Raw genomic sequence first — 19,354 nt, forward strand, 5'->3', positions numbered from 1 at the left:
GAGAGAGAACAGAACAGCAGAGTCCTGTGTTCTGTAGGAAAATGTGCTTTTTGTTCTTCAAGAGAATGAAGAGTATGTTTCTCAAGACAGCAATGAGCATCAAGACAGTTACCAACTACCAATCTATGGATTCTGAGATGAACAGAATACAGAGAACAAAAGGTATCCTATGAGGACTAGGAGTCTATGAGGCCCAGGGACAGTTGGATTTCACTCAGGAGTGGATATTATTGTCACCAGATCACAGTATTCCTGCATCTCAAGGATAAGTGGAGGTCAGTATTCCAGGTATTGCAGACCTTCACATGTTGCTCATAGGGTAAGTTATTCCTAAAGGAAAAGTTCCCAAAATGATAAAGAATAGTGCTGGCTAGTGCAGTTTAAATAGGAGTTTTGTTTGTTTGTTTGTTTTTGCCTAGGCTCACATTTGAATACTTGTTCTTCAGTGGATAATGCTAATTCAGGAGGCTCTGAAAACTTCAGGAGGTAGGGCCCTCATGGACAGAGTAGGTCATTGAATTCATGCCTTGGAATATTATTCCTCATTCCTGTGCATTGCTCTTACTCTGTTTTCTGCACACAGTGAAGTGAAGATGTCCCTTTATATGTCCCCATTGTCATCTGCCTGGCACATGGGTCAACTGACCATGGAGAGACCCTTAAAACTGGAACCATATACAGCTTTCTACATTAAATTGGGATAATGAGAAGTCACTGGCAAACAGCTGACCTGAACAAGGGTGAGTTCATGGACCCCAGACTGATGGCTGAGAGGGCAGCATGGGACTGATCCAGACACCCTGAATATGGGTGTCAGTGAGGAGGCCTCAGCAATCTTTGGGGCCTCGGGTACTGGATCAGTATTTATCCCTGGCATACAAATGGACTTTGGGAGCCCTTTCCACATGAAGGGATGATCTCTCAGCCTGGACACATTGGGAAGGGCCTAGGCCCTGCTCCAAATGAAATGACAGACTCTGGAGATTCCCCATGGAGGGCCTCACCCTCCCTGGGGAGCAAAGTAGGCATTGGGTCAGGGGCTTGGGGGATTGGAGGGGGTGGGAGAGGAGCGGAGTGAGAGGGAGCTGGAATTGACATGTGAAGCAAGTTTGTTTCTAATTTAAATAAAAAATAATCTAAAAAAAAAAAGAAGCCAACACTGGCTTTAGGTAAGCTATGCCAGCGAGGAGTCCACACTTTGGATATGTAAAACAACAACCCAATATTTAGGTCCTAAGCTGTAGCAACCAATTGTTAGCTTTTAGATCCAGTCCAGCCAGAGCTCAGTGGTCCTACTCATCACCCTTGAACACGATTGCTATGCCTAAGTCCTTCATAGTCTCTGCCTGACATTGAGCCAGAAAACTGAAATTCCATGTCAAAAGACTGTGACACCTATGCAACAAGGACTTAGAGATGACAGGGTGGAGGTTTGAAACAGAAGGGCTGGGGTGGAGCTAATGCTTGAGAGTGACTGAAGCAGCTCTCTCCAGATGAAGAAGGTTTGTTTCCTAGACACTGGAAGCAACATAAGCAAATAGCTAATGGGGAAGACGAGCAGAATAAGTGTAATAATACATTTCTGTAACAAATTTATTTCTCATTTTTTTCTTTCAACGTTGTTAGTTCTGGGGATCAAATCCAGGAGTTTCTTGTGCTGGGCAAGACTTAACCACTGGGCTATATCACCAGTCATATTAGTCCATTGTTTTCTATTAATTTTATTGAAATGGAATTTACATGAAATAAAATTTAGTCTTTTAGGCTATTTGTTTATTTAAATTATAAGCAACACTGTTTTACATGTCAATCCCAGTTCCCTCTCCTTCCCCTCCTCCACTGTCCCCACTAACCCTCTATCCCATCCCCTTTCTGCTCCCCAGGGAGGGTGAGGCCTGCCCTGGGGGATCTTCAAAGTCTGTCATATCCTTTGGAGCAGGGCCTAGGCTTTCCCCCATGTGTCTAGGCTGAGAGAGTATCCCTCTATATGGAATGGGCTTCCAAAGTCTATTATTGTGCTAGGGATAAATACTAATCCACTACCAGAGGGCCCATAGATTTCTGAGGCCTACTCACTGACACCCATGTTCAGGGAGTCTGGGTCAGTCCTAAGTTGGTTTCCCAGCTATCAGTCTGAGGTCCATGAGCTCCTCTTTGATCAGGTCAGTTGTTTCTCTGGGTTTCTCCAGTCTGGTCTTGATCCCTTTGCTCATCACTCTTTGCTCTCTGCAACTGGATTTAGTGTTTAGTGTTTAGCTGTGGGTGTCTGCTTCCATCAGCTACTGGATGAAGTCTCTAGGATGGCATATAAGGTAGTCATCAATCTTATTATCGGGGAAGGGCATTTAAAGTAGCCTCTCCACTATTGCTTAGATTCTTAGTTGGGGTCATCCTTGTAGATCTATGAATTTCCCTAATGCCAGATTTCTCTTTAAACCTAGAATGGCTCCCTCTATTATGGTATCTCGTTTCTTGCTTTACTCTATTCTTCTCTCGATTCAACTTTCCTCTTCCCTCATGTTTTCCTCTCCCCTCCTTGTCTCCCCTCCTTTTTCTCCTAGCTCCCTCTCCCAGCCCCCATGCTCCCAATTTGCTCAGGAGATCTTGTCCTTTTACCCAGGTTCTGGATATTACAAATAATGCTGCTATGAACGTAGTGGAACAGATATCTTTGAAAATATGCCTAAGAGTGGAATTGCTGAATCTTATGGTAGACTGATTCCCATTTTCCTAAAGCATCTCCATACTGATTTCCAAAGTGGCTGTACAATTTGGCACTCCCACCAGCATTGGAGGAGTGTTTCCCTTTCTCCACATCCTCTGCAGCATAATCTGTCCTTGGTGTTTTTTATTTTAACCATTCTGACAGGAGTAAGATGGTGTTTGTGATTTGCATTTCCCTGACGGCTAAGGATGTTGAGCACTTTCTTAAGTGTCTATCATCCATTTTAGACTCCTCTATTGAGGATTCTCTATTTAGTTCTGTGCCACACTTTTTAATTGAATGATTTGGTGTTTTGGAGGCTAGCTTTTTTAGTTCTTTTTAAGTTTTAGTGATCAGTCGTCTCTCAGATGTGGACTGCTGTTTTGTCTTGTTGACAGTGTCGTTTCCTTACAGAAGCTTCTCAGTTTGAGGAGGTCCCATTTATTAATTGCTGATCTCAGTGTCTGTGCTACTGGAGTTATGTTCAGGAAGCATTCTCCTGTATCAATTAATTCAAGGGTCCTTTCCACTTTCTCTTCTAAGAGGTTCAGTGTGACTCGATTTATGTTGAAGTCTTTGATCCATTTGGACTTAAGTTTTGTGTATGGAGATAGACATAGGTCTATCTGCAGTCTTCTACATGCCAGTATCCAGTTATGCCAGCACCATTCATTGAAGATGCTTTCTTTTTTCCATTGTATAATTTTAGCTTCTTTGTAAAAAAAATCAGGTGTTCATAGCTGTGTGGGTTAATATTAGGGTTTTCAATTCAATTCCATTGGTCTTCCTGTCTATTTTTGTGCCAATATCAAGCTGTTTTCAGGACTACAGCTCTATAATAGAGCTTGAGGTCAGGGATGGTGATGTCTCTTGAAGTTCCTTTATTGTGCAGGGTTGTTTTGGCTATCCTGGGTCTTTTGTTTTTCCATATAAAGTAGATTATTTTTCTTTCAGATCTGTGAAAAGTATTTTTATGGGGATTGCATTGAATCTGTAGTTTGCTTTTGGCAGGATTGCCAGTTTTACTATGTTGATCCTATCTATCTAAGTGCATGGGATTTCTTCCTATGTTCTGGTATTTTCTTTAATTTCTTTCTTTATAAACTCAAAATTCTTTCTATACAGGTCTTTCACCTGTTTGTCTAGCGTTACCCCAAGGTATTTTATGCTGTTTGTGGCAATTGTAAAGGGTGGATGTTTCTCTGATTTCTTTCTCAGCCAATTTATTGTCTATATATAATAGGGTTACTGATTTTTTAAAATTAATCTTCTATCCTGCCACTTTGCTGAAGGTGTTTTTCAGCTGTAGTTGTTCCCTGGTAGATTTTTGGGTCACTTATGTAAACTATCATATCATCTGCAAATATTGAAAGTTTGACTTCTTCCTTCCCAATTTGTATCCCCTTGATCTGCTTTTGTTGTCTTATTGCTCTAGCTAGAACTTCAAGTACAATATTGAAGAGGTATTGAGAGACTGGACAGCCTTGTCTTGTTCCTGATTTTAGAGGAATCATGTTGAGTTTCTGTCCATCTAGTTTGATATTGACTGTTGATTTACTATATATTGCTTTTACTATGTAGGTATGTTCCTGTTATCCCTGATTTCTTCAGGACCTTTATCATGAAGGGGTGTTGGATTTTGTAAAGGCTTTTTAGCATCTAGTGAGATGATCATGTGAGTTTTCTTTCACAGTTTTTTTATACAATGGATTACATTGATAGATTTTTGTTGAGCCATCCCTGCATCCCTGAGATGAAGCCTACTAGATCCAGGCAGATGATTTTTCTGATGTGTTCTTGTATTTGATTTGCCAATATTTTACTGAGTATTTTCGCATCAATGTTCATGAGGGAGATTGGTCTGTATTCTCTTTCTTAGTTGTGTCTTTGTGTGACTTGGATACCAAGGTAATTGTAGCCTTGTAAAAAGATTTGGCAATGAAGCTTCTTCTATTGCATGGAATACTTTGAGGACAATTGGTATTAGCTGTTCTTTGAATTTCTGGTAGAATTCTATACTGAAACCATCTGGCCCTGGGCTTTTTTTGGTTGGGAAACTTTTGATGACTGCTTCTATTTCATTGAGGTTATTTGTCTGTTTAAATTGCTTGTCTGTTCTTGATTTAATTTTGGCAAGTGATATCTATCCAGAAAATTGTCCATTTTCTTTAAATGTTCGAGTTTTGTGGAGTACAGGTTTTCAAATTATGACCTGAAGGTTCTCTGGATTTCCTCACTGTCTGTTGTTATGTCTTCCTTTTAATTTCTGATTTTGTTAATCTGCATGTTCTCTCTCTAGCTTCTGGGTTTGTATAAAGGTTTGTCTATCTTGTTGATTTTCTCAAAGAACCAACTCTTTGTTATATTGATTCTTTGTTTTGTTTTCTTTGTTTCAATCTTATTGTTTTCAGCCCTCATTTTGACACCTCATCCTCCTGGGTGAGTTTGCTTCCATTTTTTCTAAAGCTTTCAGTTGTGCTGCTAATTCTCTAGTGTGACTATTCTCCAACTTCTTCATGTGAACACTTAGTGCTATGAACTTTCCTCTTAGTACTGCTCTCAAAGTGTCCCATAAGTTTGGGTATGTTGTGTCTTCATTTTCATTGAATTCTAGGCAGTCTTTAACTCTCTCTCTCTCTCTCTCTCTCTCTCTCTCTCTCTCTCTCTCTCTCTCTCTCTCTCTCTCTCTCTCTCTCCCTTGACCTAGGAATGGTACAATTCCAGGTTGTTCAGTTTCCATGAATTTGTAGGGTTTCTGCAATTTGTGTTGTTTTTGATAAGACACAGTGGGTTATTCCAATTTCTTTGTACCTATTAAGGTTTGCTATTTGTTGAGTATGTGGTCAATTTTAGAGGTTCCATGTGGCGCTGAGAAGGTATATTCTTTTTTCATTTTGATAGAGTGCTCTATAGATGTCTGTTAAACCCAATTGGGTTATAATGTCTGATATGACCTTTGTTCTTTGTTAAGTTTTAGTCTGGTGGACCTGTCTAGTGGTGAGAGTGGGGTGTTGAAGTCTTTTACTATAAGTGTGCGATGTTTTGTGGATGATTAGAGTTTTAGTAATGTTGCTTTTTTGAACTTAGGTGCCTTTGTATTTGGGGCAGTGTTCAGAACTGAGACTTCATCTTTCTGGATTTCTCTTGTGATGACTATGAAATTAACTTCTTCATCTCTTTTGATTGATTTTAGTTTGAAATCTAATTGTTAAGTACTAGGATAGCTACACCTGCTTGTTTCTTGGATCCATTTGATTGGAAAATTTTATTTCAACCCTTTCCTCTGAGGTAATGTCTTTCTTTGAAGTTGAGGTGTGTTTCTTGTATGCAACAGAAGGGTTGATTCTGTCTTTGTATCCATATTTTTAGCCTCTGGCTTTTTATAAAGCTAAGTTAATACCATAAATATTGAGGGAAATTAAGGAGCATTGAGTCTTAATTCTTATTTGTTTTTTATTTGTTTTTTTTTTTGTTATTGGTATTGTGTATGGATTTACCACTCTCTTTCTTTTGGCTTTTGGTAAAGTGGGATTATCTTTTGCCTATGTTTTTGTGATTGTAGTTAACTTCCTTAGGTTAGAGTTTTCCTTCCAGTACTTTCCGTAGGGCTGGATTAGTGGGTATTGTTTAAATCTGGTTTCCTCATGGAATATCTTGTTTTCTTCATGTATAGTGATTGAAAGCTTTGCTGGGTATAGTAGCCTGGGCTATCATCCATAGTCCCTTAGTGTTTTGAGAATATCTATCTAGGACCTTCTGGCTTTCAGAGTTTCCATGGATAAGTCGTGTAATTCTGATAGGCTTGCCTTTGTATGTTACTTGGCCTTTTTCCTTTGCCACTTTTAATATTCTTTCTTTATTCTGTATGTTTGGTGTTTTAATTATTATGTGACTAGGGGACTTTTTTGTGGTTCACTCTATTTGGTGTTCTGTAGGCTTCTTGTGCTTTCATTGGCATGTCTTTCTTTAGGTTGGGAAAGTTTTCTTCTATGATTTTGTTGAATATGTTTTCTGCATCTTTGAGGTGTGTTTCTTTACCTTCTTCTATACCAATTACTCTTAGGTTTGATCTTTTCACAGTGTGCCATATTTCCTGAATATTTTGTGTTAGGGATCCAAGGGCTAAGATTTTCTTTGGGTGATGAATTTGTTTCTCCTAGTGTATCTTCAACGCCTGAAATTCTCTCTCTAGGGGCTATAGTATTTAGTCTTGAGGAAATATTTAAACCCCTATATTATATAACATCCTTATGGCTTCAACATACAAAAAAACAACTTTGAAAGACAGATATATAATATTTCAGGTATGGTTCTTGGGCTGATAATTCAAGTAAAACACAGAGGCCTGGACGCCCTCTGTCTAGGACTTCAATACTCTGTGCATTGTATGCTCCTCAAGGCTAGTTTCATTTCTGATTACAAAATAGCTGTGAAAAATCACATTCCATACAGATGTCACATCAGAGGTAGAAGATGAGGCCATGTACAGTTTGGAAATGGGATAATTCCAAAGGCCCCTATGTTGGAGGCTTGATTTCCAGTGTAAGGTTAATGTGGACATGTTGGAATCTTTAGCGGGTGTGTCTAGGTTCTCTGCTGATAACCCTTGAAAGTGTTGTTAGAAGGCAATCTCTTTCTTACTTACTGGCTGTCTGTTAGGTGGGCAGCTGTTCCTTTACATACTCATACCATGAAATGCTATCTTTTTAGTATTTCATGTCATGGGTTCAACTGACCATGCTTAGAGCCAAGCTTGCATCAGGGTTTCCATTTCTAGGTTGATTATCTCCAGTATTTTGTTATAGTAATGAAGTTGGCTGATACAGAACTTTGTCTGAATACTTTTTTTTCTCTCCTTCCTAAGGTCAAGGACTCTTTCCTGAAATGCCCAAAATGGATTTTGTTATCTCACTATGCATTGCTTAGAATTCAGTCCAGCACCTAGACTTTGGCAATCGACTGAAGCAACGGATATTATAGATAGTTGCAAACCTGATTGAAGTATTCAGAACCTGACCTTTTCAGGTGAGCCTTGTGAAATTTCCTTGAAGCAATGATAGTGCAAAGAAATGTGGGCACCTGACCACAGGGAGGGTTGCCAGGAGGGGGGACCCACAACCTCCTGCTTTTCCTATGGCTGCACCTAGTCGATGCCACTTATCCAAACACTTTCCCATCTACATTCCGTTTTCACCCCAAAGATAAGCAATAGCAAATAAACCCCAATTCTTGTCCTTAAGAGGGGAAAAACACATCTTGAACTTATTCTTCTTTGAAGACAGTGTTCTTAATAACCCCAGTCATGCCTTCAACAATAATCTGCTAATATATCCATTTTGTGGAAAGCCTTGCCTTGGAAATAAGTAAGGATAAAAGTAACCTTCTTGTTTGAATTGTTAGGGCACAAAAGAAAGTCATAAGGTAAAGAACCACTGACAACATGAGCAGTGACTCTGCATCACAGTGCAGAACTCTCAGCAGAATAATGATGGTGTATTGAAAGCAGCACGGAAGCGGTTCAGAGGAGAGCAGATACCTGGGAGCAGGGACACACTGAGAAAGCTGTCCAGAAGAGGAGAGATCCTACGTGGGCTTGACAGGGAGGCTCTGCACAGGCAGACAAGAGTGATTGAGGGACTGTGTCTCAGCACTCAGAAGTGACTGGAACAGTGTATGGGGAGTCACGTGACATCTGCTTGTATCCAAGATCTAGTGGTTGCTCACTGTTTGGATAGGTTTTTATTCCCATCCATTGTTAGATAAACATTTTCTCTGTACCCACTATGTCTCAGATAATGTTCTAAGCAAAAAAGAATTAGAGAGTAATGGATCAAAATTCCTGTTATAGGAAGTGTGCTGTAGTAGAGGAAGGCAGAGAAGCATGCAAGTGAGGAAACTATACCTGATGTCAAATGCAGTAGAGGAGCCTCACGAAATGAGTGAGACACAGTGATGAGGTGCTATGACTGCAAGGGGAGAATTTCAGCTCGCGGTTTGCAGTGGCTGCTTTTGTCATAGGAAAGGACATGAGGGGGACATTGGCAGGAGCACACAATCATCAAGTTCCCTTCTCTTGTTGCCACTAGTCAGGGAGAAAGGCTCGGACTTCCCCCAAGCTCACCTAGGAGAGGTAGTGACTTTACTCTTATGTATTATATGAGTAGTTCTAGGCTAGAACTATAGGTTTAGAGCCATGTTGCTAAAGACTTTATTAATGGGATCAAGATTAGATGTGTTTGACTTGTGTGCTATTTGTATCATTGCCCTTATTTTTCTGTTTTTAGACAGTCTTTTGTAGTCCATTCTGATCTTGAGGTTGTTAGGTAGCTGAACTCCTGATCATTTATTCTGCTTTCCTCCTTTGTGTGTTAGGATTGCAGGCATCCACCATTACCCCTGGTAGATGGACACACATTTGTCTATCAGGATGATAAAGACAATCCATGTGATGAATACACTTGGTCCCCTTTGAGAACTGTTGTGACATGCCTGATGTGTTATGAAACAGAATAAAATCCAAAAGCAAGATAGCAAATACTGCTTTTAAGACTTTTACACTAAATAAATTCATGCTGTTATTGAACAATAACACAATTTTGCTTTTCATAGGATATTTTAGAGTGATTAAAGGTAGTGTCAGATGAATTTCAATAGTAGGTTCAAATATGGGACTGTTCAGAGTTATGTGGTGAATGTCTTCTTCCAGTCCTGCCTTACTCTCTCTCTCTCTCTCTCTCTCTCTCTCTCTCTCTCTCTCTCTCTCTCTCTCTCTATATATATATATATATATATATATATATATATATATGCTTAGGCTTATTTGGGCGTAATAATCCTTTATTTTAAGTTCATTGACCTCCTGGTTTCTTATTGCTTATTGTTGAATATTTTCATTATTCTCTGACCTCTGCTGTTAGTGACCTTTAAATGTTTTCTTTGGTTAATGACTTCTGACTAGCCAGCCCTCTTGCTGTTGTGACCCTATTTGATCTGTATCCTAGTTTCTTGGTTCTGGCTCCTTGCCTGCTTCCGCTGACCTGCTGCCACTCACAGCCTAGTACAGCAGATGGCCATAGGCTAATGGCAAGGGCACTCCATCAACCCTTGGCACTGCAGTCACATCAGACGCATGACAGGCAGCAGCGAAGAAACACGAATAGGCTGATGATGTTTTCTACATGTCTAAGGTTGGAATTGGTTCTTGGCTGGACTCCGCACTATACCCCTAAACCAATGACTATATGTAAGACATTGCACAAATGAAATCTTCCTTTAGATCAGCGTGTGTATTGTTTTAAAAAACCACACAAATTTTAAAGGCCAGTTGTGCAAAAATCCATGCTGGGTCCTGTGAGGCATACAAAGATGACACACGTGACTCAGTTACTTCCATCAAGAAGTTTATCATCCAAGAAGTGAGGTCATATAAGTAGTAAGCAGTAAGTTTAGATGGAACCATGTCCAAGCCTACCCTCAGGTAATACACAAAGCCAGGAAGTTGGCCACAGCAAGGATGTGAAGATCATTTTATATTGTAGAACTAGTTTTGGTTCTTAGGATTTGGGGTCTTGAAACCACGGGTGACCAATAGTTCCTGCCAATCACTTTGCATTCTTTAATAGCCTTGTCCTTTCAGCTTTCCCTACAAATTCCACAATAAAGAATTTATCTGTTCTATACATGAGATTCAAAATGAGTCAGATTTATAGAAGAAAGGTTGACATCATAAGAAGGGTAAAGAAAAATGGCTCATTGTGATAAAATTATGGCTTCTATTAATCAATATATGTAAATCTTCAAGGTCAAATACTATAAAGACTATTTTGCTCATCCTATCATCGGAGACCCACTGTGCCAACTTCAAGACTTATTTGTCATTTAAAGATTTAGGCTGTAATTCTTCCATCTGAAAATGAAAATTTCTGTCCTTGACTTATATGTGATCAAGACTGATTAGCAGAAGAAAATGGCTTCAAAATGTTTCATAGCTATGAATAAGACTTTTTCAATTTGAAAAGGTATTAAATGAATTAATTGAAGCTTTCCAACTGATATTACCAATGTTTACTTTATAATGTTACATTATCAAAACAAACCAACCTACCATTTAGATAATATCAAAAAATTGCCAATTTTTATTTCATCAGAAAAAGACAAAAATATTTTCTTTGCAACATGTAGATCTTCAGATAATGGATTATTTGCATTTTCCTTCCAATACTTGCTCAAAGAAAGACTATAAGCAGAAAAAACTCAAACATGTGTAGAAATATTGACACAATTTCTTATACTCCTGGAACTCCTATATACATGTATGTAGAAAAAAAAAGTGTTATCTTGCTTGATGTTCTTAGCTTCAGTATCAAGTGTAGTGAACTGATCAACCCATATATAACAGCAATAGTTTTATGTTTCTAACATTGTGATTTCCATTTCAAGCACCTAGCTTTCTGGAGTGGCATAAGTTTCATCTTATCAGTCTGGAGTTTCTTGTATTCCACTCAAGGTCATGGCTAGGGAAAATGGGTCTCTACTATACTAAGATATTCTAATATAGCTTGCCTGGTCCTAAATGTTATCTTTCCATTCATAAAGATATTAAAAAGATTTTCTTTATTCCTGTTCTAAGTTATCCTAAGGAGCCAATTCACATCTTAAAATGTTCCAGCATATTAATTTATGGTTTTACTGAAGTTTCTTCTCTTAGTTAGGAAGAATTTATTGCTGGTCTGTGGTGGCATATGCCTTTAATCCCAGCAATTGGGAGGCAGAAGCAGGTGGATTTCTGTGAGTTTGAGACCGTCCTGGTCAACAAGAGCTACTTCCAGGACAGCCTTCAAAGTCACAGAGAAACCCTGTCTCGAAAAAGCAAAAAAAAAAAAAAAGCATTTATCCAGATGTCTGGTATTCATGTAATATGTCCATGAAGCAAAAATGAACTGGGTACATTCAGTATGAATTCCAGCTTACTTTTAGATATATCTGACACAACCATTGGAAGTAGACATAGATATAAATAAACAAAAAATTAGATGCTTGATGAATTTTTAATTTTATTTTTATAACCTTATTTCTTCCAGGCAAGATTTCATGAAGGACCAGAGACAGAAAAGTACTATATAAGAGAAATAGATAAAAATAAATCATGTAATAAGTTTATGGAACATTGCTAAAACTGGATTGCAAATTGAATTTGGAGCTTTTTTAGTGGCTAACCCAGAGGAGATTACGGTTTGCAAAAAGATTTATACTTTAATGCTACACTGTTCTGAGGTAGCACAATTTGTCCCACATAGTGTCCTTGGAAGAGGTCTCTGGAAGACGGTCATGTGTGAGACCTTGCGATTTTATGAGCAATGTTTCTAACTCCCTCTTAAATAAGACCTACTACAATTTATGAAAATAATTCTAAAAGAGGCTACAGCTTTCTCCGCCATTCAGGTCCTGAGTTCCCTGCTGGTGTTGAGCGGGGATAGTACAGGAAACATACCGAGGGGTAGAGAAGTCAACTCAGCATTCGATTGAATGGAGCCCTTCAATGTGATTGAATTAAGGTTAGAGGCGGATATGCAATAAGGCCCTCCAAGGCGCGGTACCGCTGTGTAGAGGTCCTGCTACCATTAATTGAAGTCTCGTTGCTGACACAGTTTGTGTGGAAAAACACAACCTTATGACCTGAAAGTTCAAAGCAGAACTGTTTCAGAACTCAGGACAAGTAGAATGTAACACACTCATCACCTGTGTGACTGATGCTGCAGCTCCCAGACAGTGCTATTACCAGTATGTGCCATCTGGTCCCTGACTATTTTTGCTAGTTATTTTCGCAGTGAGGTGCTGAGCTCCCTGGTTTCTGTGCTGCTGAAAGGGAGTGTATTCTGTAAACAAGTAAATGTCATATATTTTTAAAGGAAAGGTTTTAAAAATACATTATCATTTTCTTCTAAGTTCTAAATTTTAGTGGTTTGAGACAAGTGTTAAAAAATGCCAGCACCCTGGAACAACCTTCTAGAGGAGTGTTTCCAGATTGAGGAATGTCAGTAAAGATACAGCTCCATGTACCTTGTGCACAGGGATATGTAGGTTATTTGCAAATTACACTTCTTTCTGCATAGGAATACCAGTTGCTTATTTGGGTTGAAACCTAAACCAATTCATTTGACTTAGGTACAGGTTTTTAAAAATGTTAATTTTCAGGTATTTTAATATAAAGAAATGCAGACACTAATTCTTTATCATTTATTAACCAGTGTTGTTCATCATAATGTTTCCAGTTTATTTTGGGGAGATGGATAGGTTTGGTATAATTATTTTTATATAAGAAAGAATCCCGATGTTAGGTTTATGGTGTGAGAGATTTTGAAAATAATCTTAAATATGACATACAACTGTCCTAGGAGTTCAACATTTCACCTGCCCCTTTCTGGTCGTCTTCCTAACAAGAGATGAGCACTTTTGAATGTTTCATCTACAGTTAGAATTCTGCTTGGTTTTAGACTCCTGTAAGTTAGCGTATCTAGTATATAGTCTTAGAGGTCTTAGTCCTTTCATTCAGCCTGTGTTCTGGGACTTGCCATATAGCTGCACAGTAGAGTTTGCTTCTTGTCGATTGCTGAACAGACTCCCACGTTGTGGGCTCATCCTCTCTGTTGATACGTGACATTTGGATGGTTTCAAGAAAAACAGGTCTGCAGACTCTTGTACAGGTTTCCTGGTGGAGATGTATTTTGTTTGTGTGGTGGGGGCTGTGGCTGGGTCAGAGGGCAGATGTGCATTTATTTTTACAGGAGAAAGCCAGTTACTTTCAAAAGTGGCTATAGCATTTCACAAGCTTACAAGCACCATGTGGGAGTTCAAGTTGTTCTCATCCTCCTCAACATTTGGTATTGTCAGTGTCTTTTCAATTATAGTCGTTCTGACTATAATTTTAATTTGTGTTTTTCTTATGACTAAGGATGTCAAGTACCTTTTCATGTGCCTACAGTACACTTGTATCTGTCTTTTTCCAAAGTGGCTATTTAAGTCTTTTGTTCCCCTTTATGGCTGTTTTTAGTTCATCCTTTCTTCCAAAGCTGTGTTCATCTTTCATATTCTGGATGAAATATCCTATCGGGTTAAGTGCATTTCATATTTTTCTAATCCTTTAACTTGAGGTTTTTATTTTTGTCTTTATTGATTTGTCAACCAATATTTTTAAAGTAATTTAAAGTTTTAGCCTTTACTTTTAGGTTTATGAGTCATCTTGTGTTGTTTATTAAATTAATCACAATCCAGGGATCTTTTTACTTCTTTTTTCTGAATATCTAGTGATCCCAGAACCACTTACTGAGATTTTCTGTTACCAGTAAGTTGCCTTGGTGTCGTCATTCTACTGTTTAAATGTGTGTTATTTCTGATTTCCTATTATATTATTCTAGCCTCTACCTACCTGTTCCTTATTCCAACAGTATACCACTTCTTCCTGGCATTTGAAACTTTTGATCAGGTTAAGACTAAGTGACTACTTGTGTTTTAGATTGCCTTGGCTATAGAGAACTATTGTACATCTAAGTAAATTTGAGAATTGATTTGTGAAGAGCTGTAAGAAATCTACATAGATTACGGTTATGATCATGTTGATACTATTCTTTCCCAACTACCATCAAGGTATATATTTTCATTTATTTAGAACAAATAAGTATTTCATCAAATATTTATTATCATAGTCATAAAGATTGTCCTCATTCTGTTACAAACAGGAATATTTAAATCTCTCCATTCGTTTGTTTATTGCAAATATATAGAAGTATAGCTTATTTTTAATATTGACCTTGTATCTCATATTCTCTGTGAATTTAGTTGTTGTTAGCATTGTGGATTTGTTTTATTTTTAGGATTTCCAGAAAATAATCATTTCATTTGAAATTAAAAGCCATTTGACAAAATCTTTTTTAATATTCATATCTTTTATCTATTTCACTTGTTTTGTGAATGGCAATTTAGGAACTAGTTGCTTCTTTTTCTATTTCTTTTACTCATCCCTAACTTTGTGTTTCTTTCTGCAATATTCACATCACCCTTCTTCATGTTCTTATTCAAGCTCCAGAGCACTATTTATTCTTAAAATGTTCACATCCTCATTTCTCCTCAGGTTAGTCATATTCTCATTCATAATCAATTAGCACTTTCAAGAATTCATGTTGATGATGTTCAGTGAAGTGCCCTTTCCATTATGACTAATAGGACAAGATTAAAATACACATTGGGGGAAGGCGACACCTCACAGCCAGGAAATAACAAAATTCTAAGTGGGTAGCAGATTCTAAAGCAGGGAATTTAGTACAAAATTACTTGAATAAGGGGGTTATGAATAAATCTAGAAGTGACCATTTATTACTCAGAAATGCCAGGGTGCTTCTAAGGCTACCTTGACATTGCCTAATTGTGGAGATTTTAAAGTCCTATAAATTACAAACCATTCGCATAATGGTTTGTTTGGTTCATTTGAAACGGTAAACTGATAAGAAATTTTATTCACTGCAACAGATGCTCTCTCCTATTATGGAAATTTTTGTAAAGAAGATTTGTCAATACCAAGTTAAAATGATAAAGCTGATCATTTCATTCAATTTGTTGGCATAATTTTACCTTAAAATTTGTAATTGATCTAATTAATCAGTTCATTCATGAGGCGATATTTTCTCTAAATTGATGCAGATTTTTTATAGAAGCAAGGTCATTGAGTGATAAAGTGAAATTTTTTATCAATATGTAGTTCTTGGAATAAACAAAAATTACTTTGATGAGAAGAAAAGTCCTAATGTGCACTGAACATCCATTAGAGGCTTTGACCCTTGAAATACAAATTTATCTGAAAAGAGAATCTGATCTAGGAATTCCCTTTAAGTGGTTCCCGACTTAAAACAACAACAACAACAACAAAACAAACTACACAGCAGAGTGTGTTCATATATTTAACAGGCATGGAACACAAATACTACACTATCTTTGGTCCATTGGGGTCAGTCTCCATCCTGAGATGGCAACAGAACTTGGCAGCATCATTCATGAGAGCCTGGTTTTGTAGATGTAAAGCATGCATCATCATAAAAGAAGCCATGCTACAAAAACATTCTGAGAGGCCACTTTCTGAAGCTATGAAGATGAAGCCTACATTCCAAAGGAGAAACCAATATGGTTGGAGATGTCAGTACCATGAAACATCTGCCGAGGACAAATATGATCTTTGAAACCCAGAGGATTCCATGTTGAATTTGAAAATTAATTTTAAAAAGTCCTGACTGTTTATCTGGCATCTGAATGCTGTTTTTACCCTTAAACAACAAAATTCAACTAATCTTTTGGCTATAAAGTGTTTTGAATTTACCGTAAGACAAGTGTCAAGGAACAGCAGGAGGCTAAAAATGGGCAGAGTCAGAAAGAAGGGTGTGGTTTGCCAGAGGTTGGATTGTCACCATCATTATAGAAGTGGCAGGCTGTCCTCAGTGCTTAAGGTAACTAGGCCTGAGAGTTAACCAGTAGGTGACAGCATAGTTCCTGGGTGGGAGATGCCTGTCAGGGGTTACATTATGCTGTTAACATTATGGCCAGTCAGTTGGTTTAAAGGAAGTTCTTTAATCTCATTTTGGAACCTTCCAAAGTACAATTGGTTAGCAGAACTGGGAAGTCGTGTGGGTTTTTTTGGGGAGGGTTGTGGCTCAGCTAAATATGGAGCCTTTGGTTTGGTCTTAAGTTATTTTAGATGCCCTGTGCTAAGGAGATGATGCTTCCAATCCTCTGCCAAGCTTGACAGAAGGTTGTGGAGTGTGTATCAGTCCAGGTTCAATTTAAATTACCATAGCTGCATGTGACTAGTGTTGGCAAGACCAAATTCTATCTCATCAAACTTCTCAGTCTGGGAACCCTGACCAACCCTCTCCTCACTTGAGATTTGGGAATGGAATCCTCTTTAGTTGCTTACATGGACTGAATGGAGTATGAGTTAATGAATGCCTCAAACCTGTGGTCACATGAGAGGGGATAACAGAAGGTCCTTGAATAGGTATTGCTAAGTCTAAACATAGAAGGAATCCAAACCTATGGCAAGTCTGAAAAATTGTCAGAGGTTTATCTCTTATAGTTCAGGTTAATAAGTACAATATCAAAGTGTCAGTATCTAGCAAGGGGCTTTATGTGGTGTCATTCATGGTGGAGGGTAGAAAAGAAGGAGAATGAGATGTGACCTAACTCACTTTTATACTAAGTCCATTCTCAATTAACTTTCCTGATAATGGCATTTGCCGTGGTTCAAGTAAGAAGTGTCCTCTATAGGCACACATACATAAGCACTATTTCCCTGGTTGGTAGCACTGTTGGGGAAGGTTCTGAAAACTTTAGGAGGTAACATCTTGAAGGAATTACATAGTCACATCAGGGCTTGGATTGCTTATAGCTTCACCCCACTTCTAGTTTTTTCCTTCATGTTTGCTGTTGTGGAAGTAATCACTCAGCTTCATGCTAGGGTCACCGGCTGCCATATTTTCCCTGATAGTATGGACTTTACCTCTGGAATGATAAACCAAAATAAACTCTTGTTTCTACAAGTTAGTTTTTTATAAACCATTTTTGTGTGATCTTTCTTGTCTTTTTTTTTACTGTTGTGTCATTTTTCTTATTTTTAAAACAATCTTATTTTACATGCTAATCCCAGTTCCCTCTCCTTCCAGTCCTCCCACTCCCCCCTTCTTCCCACTCCACTCCTCCCTCATCCACTCCTCAGAGACGGTGAGGCCTCCAACAAAGTTTGTCACATCATTTGAGGCAGGACTAATCCCCCTCCCCCCTGTATCTAGGATGAGCATAGGGAATGGGCTCCAAAAAGCCAGTTCATATCTAGGGATAAATACTGGTTCCACTGCTAGTGGCCCCATAAACTGCCCAAGTCCCCCAACTGTCATTCACATTCGGAGGGCCTAGTTCAGTCTTCTGCAGGTTCCCCAAATGTCAGTCTGGAGCCAGTGAGCTCCCACTAGCTTGGATGACCTGTTTCTGCGGGTTTTCCTATCATGGTCTTGATCCCTTTGCTGGTATTATCTCTCCTCCCTCTCTACAACTGGACTCCAGGATTTCGGGCCAGTGCATCTGCCTCCATCTTTGCATCCTCCTCCATCAGTTACTGGATGAAGGTTCTATGATGACAATTAAGTAGCCATCAATCTGATTACAGGGGAAGGGCAGTGAAGATAGACTCTCCACTACTGCTTAAAGTCTTAGGTGGGGTAGAGTTGTGGAAAGGACAGAGAGGGAGAGCAAGGAAAGAGATACCTTGGTAGAGGGAGCCATTATGGGGTTATGGAGAAACCTGGCACTAGGGAAATTCCCAGGAACCCCAAGGCATAAGTCACTTTTTGTTGTGGCATTTTATCACAGCACCCTAAGCAGCTCTTCTTCACCCATGGGGGCAAAGGCTGCACACTCCAGTCACCTCTCACTAGGCTCTGCCATTCAGTAACTCTGGGCAACATGTTCGAATCATAGATGAGGCAGAAGGGAACAGTAGCATAGTGTGGGAGGAAGGCGTTAAAGAGACAACAAAGTTGGGACTATTGAGGTATAAGAGACAGAAAGTGTGAAACACACTCATTCATTTCCTCTGCTTCCTGCCTCTCCCCATTTATCCACCCCACATTGCCACTCTATCTCGCACTTGTTCTCACTCTCTCACATTGTCAGCACATTTTAACTTGGGATAGCTAAAGTGGGCAGATGGGCCTTTCCATTTTACCTTAGCTGAATTTATATATGTGTGTGTGTGTGTGTGTGTGTGTGTGTGTGTGTGTGTGTGTGTGTCTAACTGTAACCATAATTGCTGCTTAGCTGCTTAGGATAGGTTAGCATTAATTTCTGCAAGGAAAACAAAAGCAGAATGGAAAGGAGGGGAATTGCTCTCTACAACTAGGACAGAAACTTTATTCTAGCCTTGCATAGCTAGGATTTTCACCAGTACCTCTTGAAAGATGCTTGGTAGCTAGCAGCTGAAGGATAATTAGTCTAGGTGTTGTAATTTGATTTGTCATTGTGTCAACCACTGCTACCATTTTTGGTTTGGAGAAAAAATCTTTTTATTCTGTTCTTGTTCTTATGGAGTTTCAGAGTAGAAGTGTCTCGTGTTGCTACAGCTGAGTGCTTCGGCATGGAGTTGAATGAGAAGTCCCCTTCAATGGCTCTCTTGACATCCTGACTATTAATCTCTCTTACCTTTGGAGTCAAATTCTGGAGGATCTTCAAGACTGTTCTATGTTCTGTCCAGTAAAGCAAGTTAAGGTGACATCATGGTGACTCCATCATACCAATAAAGCTTGAGAGTTGCCTAGGTTATGTTGGTCAAGCAATGCTTATTTGAGGCCATTTCCTTCCTTCTTTCCTTCCTTCCTTCCTTTCTTCTTTCCTTCCTTCCTCTCCCTTGAACTGCATTATGGGAACATCCAGAGACCTCCATGTGGCCAGGTGCTCATGGTATGTCTTGGAAGTCTGCTGGCAGGGGTCACTTCCTTTTTGTCTCTTGCCCAGGCAGTGGGATAGCTTGAGAATGCATATCATTCCTGCCTGGTGCTCAGCAGTAGGTTTACAGACAGTTGTATATCATCAATTCTCTAGCCATTCCTGAGAGACTAA

General features: G+C 38.9%; 1 long non-coding RNA gene across 2 annotated transcripts in view; it reads left to right on the plus strand.

Annotated features, from left to right (window-relative positions):
- The first annotated feature begins 577 nt into the window (after positions 1-577).
- The window catches only part of LOC121144457, a 53,770-nt gene continuing 34,993 nt past the window's right edge, over positions 578-19,354 (plus strand). For both annotated transcript variants that reach the window (XR_005881811.1, XR_005881812.1), the window contains exons 1-2: positions 578-740; positions 7,569-7,729. This is a non-coding gene — a long non-coding RNA (uncharacterized LOC121144457). The remainder of the gene's footprint in view (positions 741-7,568; positions 7,730-19,354) is intronic.

Source organism: Mesocricetus auratus, unplaced genomic scaffold, assembly GCF_017639785.1.
Source record: "Mesocricetus auratus isolate SY011 unplaced genomic scaffold, BCM_Maur_2.0 Super-Scaffold_100018, whole genome shotgun sequence".
In the NCBI taxonomy this organism is placed as follows: Eukaryota; Metazoa; Chordata; class Mammalia; order Rodentia; family Cricetidae; genus Mesocricetus; species Mesocricetus auratus.